Here is a 4,958-nt window from a genome sequence, read left to right on the forward strand (position 1 = left end):
CTTGCCCATTCTGGTAAAACGCGGCGCAGAATCCCGGTCTCGCCCGGAGTTCAGGTGATGCGGCGATTCCCCGGCGCAGCAAGCTGGTGGCTTCGTGCCTGGCGGTCCCCCCGCGCTGGCTTTCAGGCTGTTTGTGTGCTCCAGAAGCATAAAGAGGCCACTGAGCTCCGCGGCTGTCGTGTCCCCGGGCACGGAGAAGGCGCCACAGGCGCCGTGGGGCCCCTCCTCACGGCGTTGGCAGCGACAACGGCCGTGCCCGGTGGGGACTTCTCTGGCCTCGCGCTAGACGGTGGCCGCGCCCGACAGCAGCAGCAAAGGAGAGAATGGAGAAAATGTCCGCTCTTCGATGCTCTGCTGAGCGTGGCCGTATCGTGGCACCCTGGGACACATGGGAGCTGGAGGCAGCTTCTCTTCCGCTGCTATTTCAGTGTTTTCTGGTGGTCTGGATTTCTCCGGCCACCAGGACGTGCCAGGTAACCTCTGCTTTTGATGACCTGTTGGATTCCCGTTGTGCTGGCGCCTGGCCGTGCTCGCTCAGCAGGCAGAGCCCAGGCTTTAGTGTGCGGCGAGGGCTGGGGAGAGCTGGGTGCGGCGGGAGGACGCTCCAGGTCCAGGTTTACAGACCCGGTGATCTCAACAAGGAGAGGCCAGGAGCCACCGACTCCTGCGGGAGGTGGTGGTGGTGGTTACTGCTCCCCCGGCACTGCCGGCTGCCTTCCCTGCCGGTCTCCCCCGCACCTCGGCACTCAGCACACGGGGGGTTTGACTCCGGTGAGGGGTGAGCCTCGCCGTTTCATGCCTGCTGCTCCTTGTTTGGGGAAACCCGGATCGTCGGGGCGGGCCGGGGGCTGCGTGTGAGCAGGATGTGGCCGGCAGCTCCGGCCAAGGCTCCCGAACGTTTTAGGGCTGGTTGCCTGGGGCTGGAAGAAGCCCGGGAGGAGGCAGGTGTAGTGCTGGGTAGGGGTGAGGACGCAGCACAGGGCACGCTCGGAGCCCGGTTTAGCCGTGCGCAGCGATTCCCTGGCATCGCGTGTTCTTGCCAGCGTCGACCCAGTCGGGGCTGGTCGGTGGGGGCCCATGTGTGAGTCTCGTCCAGCAGGAGCAGGGATGAAAGTGGGTTCCTGGGGCTCCTGGAGTTTCCTTTGAGTGTCCTCTGCTTTGGGGAGATACCCCCAACCTGCAAGAGACAATTAGATCTTAGTTTTGTGTCTTCATCTGGTCAGCCTTCGCATCGGCACCAGATGTGGGGAGTGCTGTGCTGTCTGTACAGCATGGCGAGGGCTGGAGATCTCTCCTCCTCTCCTTGAGGAGCAGGAGGCACAACAACAGGCACGGTAATAGCCAGATTGATGCTGACGGGAAATGGCAGAAGAGCACATCCACGCGTAGCTGGAAATGCCCATTCACACATGCACGCCCTTAAATGCTCCAGGCAACGGAGCACTGCTGTCACCGTCTTGGGGGCTTTGCAGAGAAACTGGAGATTTTAACTAGGTCTGATCTTCGGGAGATGCCCTGAGGACTCCAGACGGAAGGAGGAGGCTGCCCAGCATTGCGCTGTGATGGCTGAGACTTGACAGGGCAGATCTATGCAGAGCAACGGAAAGGAAAAGGGGACTTCAGGATCCAGCGCCATGACAAATTCACCTGCCTTGCTCCGGCATGATTTGCCGTGGTACAGAGAGCTGATCGGTGGGCGGGAGAGGCTGGGGCTGCGTGCCCGGATTTTCCCCGCTCCTCTCTCTCGCACAGACACAGTCTCCGTGCGCACACACGAGCCCAGTGACAGGCGGAACTGTAAGGAGGGATAATCCAGGAGCAAGAGGCTGAGGGAGGGCTGTGACTGTGCCTTGCGCGGAGTGAAGGGTGTTGGCCGTGAGCTCGGCAGGGAGGCAGCAGGGCTGGTGCCTGCGAGCTACGTTCGTGTGGCTACGGGTGGCCCCTGGCTACCGGTGGCTCCCAGCTCCAGCCACCTGAAGCCCAGGCTCAGCGTGGGAGGGTGAGGGTGGCTGCGTGGGCACCACCCGCAAGCCCTTGCCATGAGGCAGGTCCAGCCCCGGCCCCCTCCGTGGCGTGGGGTTAGCTCCGCAGCCCGGTCTCACCCCATCCTACCAGCGAGGGGGTGAGCCCCCAGGCAGCCCCCAAACAGCAAACTCCACGTGCTCCCTCAGTCCGTGTCGTTGGCGCCTTCACCTGAGAGCCTCTCCCAAACGCCTGGCACCCCCGTCCTGGCACCCGCTCCCGCTCAGCCACGCAGGTCGGGGTGGGGGGGAGATACTTGGTTTTCCCTCTAAATACTGCAGGGTGGGTCGAGGCGGGAGGGCAGGAGAGCTCTGGGCGCCGCTTCCTGTGCCTCTCCGCCTCTCTCCGTATTTAGGCAGATCTCGCAGCTCTAACAGGAAAAAAACATGTTTTGATTCAGATCGTGTGTGAAGCGCGCTGCGCTGCCGCTCCCCGTGGCTTGTACGGGTGCGTGGCCGCCGCTCGGTTTGGTGACCGCAAACTTTGTGCCACTAACGGGGAGAAATCGGGGAGGTGTGTGCCCAGTGGCGCAGCCGCAGCCGGGCGCGGGGCTGTTGCTTCTCCGCTGCCGTTGTGCAAAGGCACAGCTGGATTGAGCGCGGCGGGAGGGCGGGGAGCGGCGCCTTTCTGCCTTGGACGCTGCCAGCTGAAGGCGAAGCAGAGAGAACGGCAAAGCCTTTGCAATGTTTGCTCTTCTCACTTTATTTCAGCTTCATGCAAAAGTGGGTGGGCCAGCTTGAAGCAACCCAGAAAACCTGTGGCGCTTCGCAAAGCATATGCTTCCTTGGAGGGGAGCGGGGCTCATTTGCACTCCAGAATGCTGTGTTTGTTTTTCGAGCAAGGACACTGCCAATCCTGGTGGTTAACTCGTGCGGAGATCACTTTCAGCGTGCGGAAGTGTGTGAATTTTAGGAATCGAGTTAGAAAAACAAAGAACATATGTGTGCTGTGTGCTTGGCTTGGCGAAAAAGTGAACTCTGCTGCACTAAGTGCGAGAAGCCAAAAGTGAGCAGAGGACTGGAAACAACGTCTGTGGCTGAGCAGGGCCCCAGCGCTGGCCCGCTGCCTCGGGCGGCTGCGGAGGGCTGGTGGCGGCTGTGGGGGAGCGAGGAGCGGAGCCTTCGGCGGGTGCCGGCGCAGGGAGACGTTCGCTCCTGTCGGTGCTGCCACAGGGCAGGCAGGCAGCCGGCAGCGCGGATCTGCAAGCTGCGGCCTGTGGGTCAGACCCCCTCGCTGCTGCAGCAGGGCTGGCCGCGCTGGAAGGCACCTTCCCAGGTGTCAGTGGGAGCACCCTGAAGTAGAAGAGGTGCGAGGGTGGGTGCCTGGCACCCGAGGAGTGGCTCGGGCCGAGGGCTGTGGGGCACCGGGGAAAAATGCTGCCCAGTGTGGGAGGGGAGCGTGTGTGGGGTTAGCGTGCCCGGCCGGCACACCCGCGCTCGCTCTGGGACTGCAGGCAGAGAACCTCGGCCCCAGGGAGCTGCAGGCAGGAAAATCTCAGCCCTGGGGAGGCGGCTCCCACATGCCCCAGCTGGGGTGGCAGAGCTCGAGGTGGGGCAGGAACGGTTGCGAAGAAAGCAAAATTCCCCGAGGATGTTCTCCGGGAGGACGTCACTGAGCTGCTGCCGCACGAGCAGTCACGTAACGGCAAAATAAACAGTCAGAATCTGATGAATGGTTTGTTCAAAAAATAAAGGCATCATTAATATGCTACAAGAGGCAATTAATACCGTTCATCTAGCAATGGCATGTGCCGTACTGCATCTCCTTGTGCACGCACAACAGCCTCCTGTCGGGTAATGACACTGATTTTGCGCTGGCAGCCTCGGCAGTGAAGAGATAAAGGACATGAGATAAAGGACATAGGAAAATGTGCGACTAGGAGTTACTGTATCACCAGCTGTTGGGCTCTTTGTACGTGTTTCTAAGACCTGGTAATTATCCAGAATTACGCGCCTCAGCAAACGAGGGGGCTTGTCTGGGCGCGGGGAGCCAGCGGCACGCTCCAGCGCGGCGTGGCAGCACAGCCCCGCGCTACACAATGGCAGCGGCAGCTGCAGGCAGGGGAAATTAAACCCTCCAGCGTGCAGATAAAACACATTGACTTCAAAATGACAAGACATGGAAGGGGAGGGAAGGACGTGAGTTAGCACAGGGCGCAACTTGTTATGACAAATAAATCGGGTTCTGGCAACGTGCTCCCCGTGGTTGTGGGAGCTGGCTCCCGGCGGCGGCCCCGGGACCAGCCGTGGGGCGAAGCGCTGCCGGGGCTGGCTTGGCCGGCAGGTGGGTGGTGCTGAGCCTGGGCATGTTCGCGGCACACACTGGGACAAGGGGCCATGGTGGGATTTGGGGGACCCTGGTGCCTTGAGGAGCGGCCTGGGGCAGCTGAGCTGGTGCCTGGGGTGGGGGGAGCATCTGAATCAGGTCAGGCTCTGGCGGGGCTGAAGAGCAGCACGCCGGGCATCTGCAGCCGTCAGCTCGCTGCATTCCTGCTCTGTCGAGGGCCCCTTTCTTATCGGCACTAATCCAGCACAGCAGCTGCGGCGGCTCGGTAGCGCTCGGTGCTATCAGCGCTGTGCAGGGCGCCCGATAACCCCCCTCCTCTCCCGTGCCAGCCGCGAGCCCTCGTCGTGCTCCCGCACCATGTATGGCCACCGAGCCCCGTCGCCAGGCAGCAGCAGCACGGGGGGCGGCCGGGGAGGCAGCCCCCAACCTGCCTCCACGCTCTGGAGCCCCCGCCTCGCTCCCTTGAAGGAGACGCGTCTGCCAAGGCCTCTCCCCCTGGCAAGAGGCGTCCCCCGGGCCCACAGCGCCTGGGCCGGCTGGCAGGATGGAGGGCAGCCGCTCCCCCGGCCCCCCAGTCCCCTGGGGAGGAGGACAAAGGACGCTCGGGGACGCCCGATAGGTACCGTGTGTGCGGGCAGGGCCGTGCCGCG

General features: G+C 62.7%; 1 long non-coding RNA gene across 1 annotated transcript in view; it reads right to left on the reverse strand.

The window, feature by feature from the left end:
* Nucleotides 1–33: 33 nt before the first annotated feature.
* The window catches only part of LOC113488557, a 7,198-nt gene continuing 2,273 nt past the window's right edge, over nt 34–4,958 (reverse strand). Inside the window, exons 2-3 of the long non-coding RNA XR_003399953.1 lie at nt 3,800–3,805; nt 34–3,097 (exon numbers count right to left, since the gene is read on the reverse strand). This is a non-coding gene — a long non-coding RNA (uncharacterized LOC113488557). The remainder of the gene's footprint in view (nt 3,098–3,799; nt 3,806–4,958) is intronic.

This window comes from Athene cunicularia (assembly GCF_003259725.1).
Source record: "Athene cunicularia isolate RWA chromosome 24 unlocalized genomic scaffold, athCun1 chr24_part1, whole genome shotgun sequence".
Classification (NCBI taxonomy): Eukaryota; Metazoa; Chordata; class Aves; order Strigiformes; family Strigidae; genus Athene; species Athene cunicularia.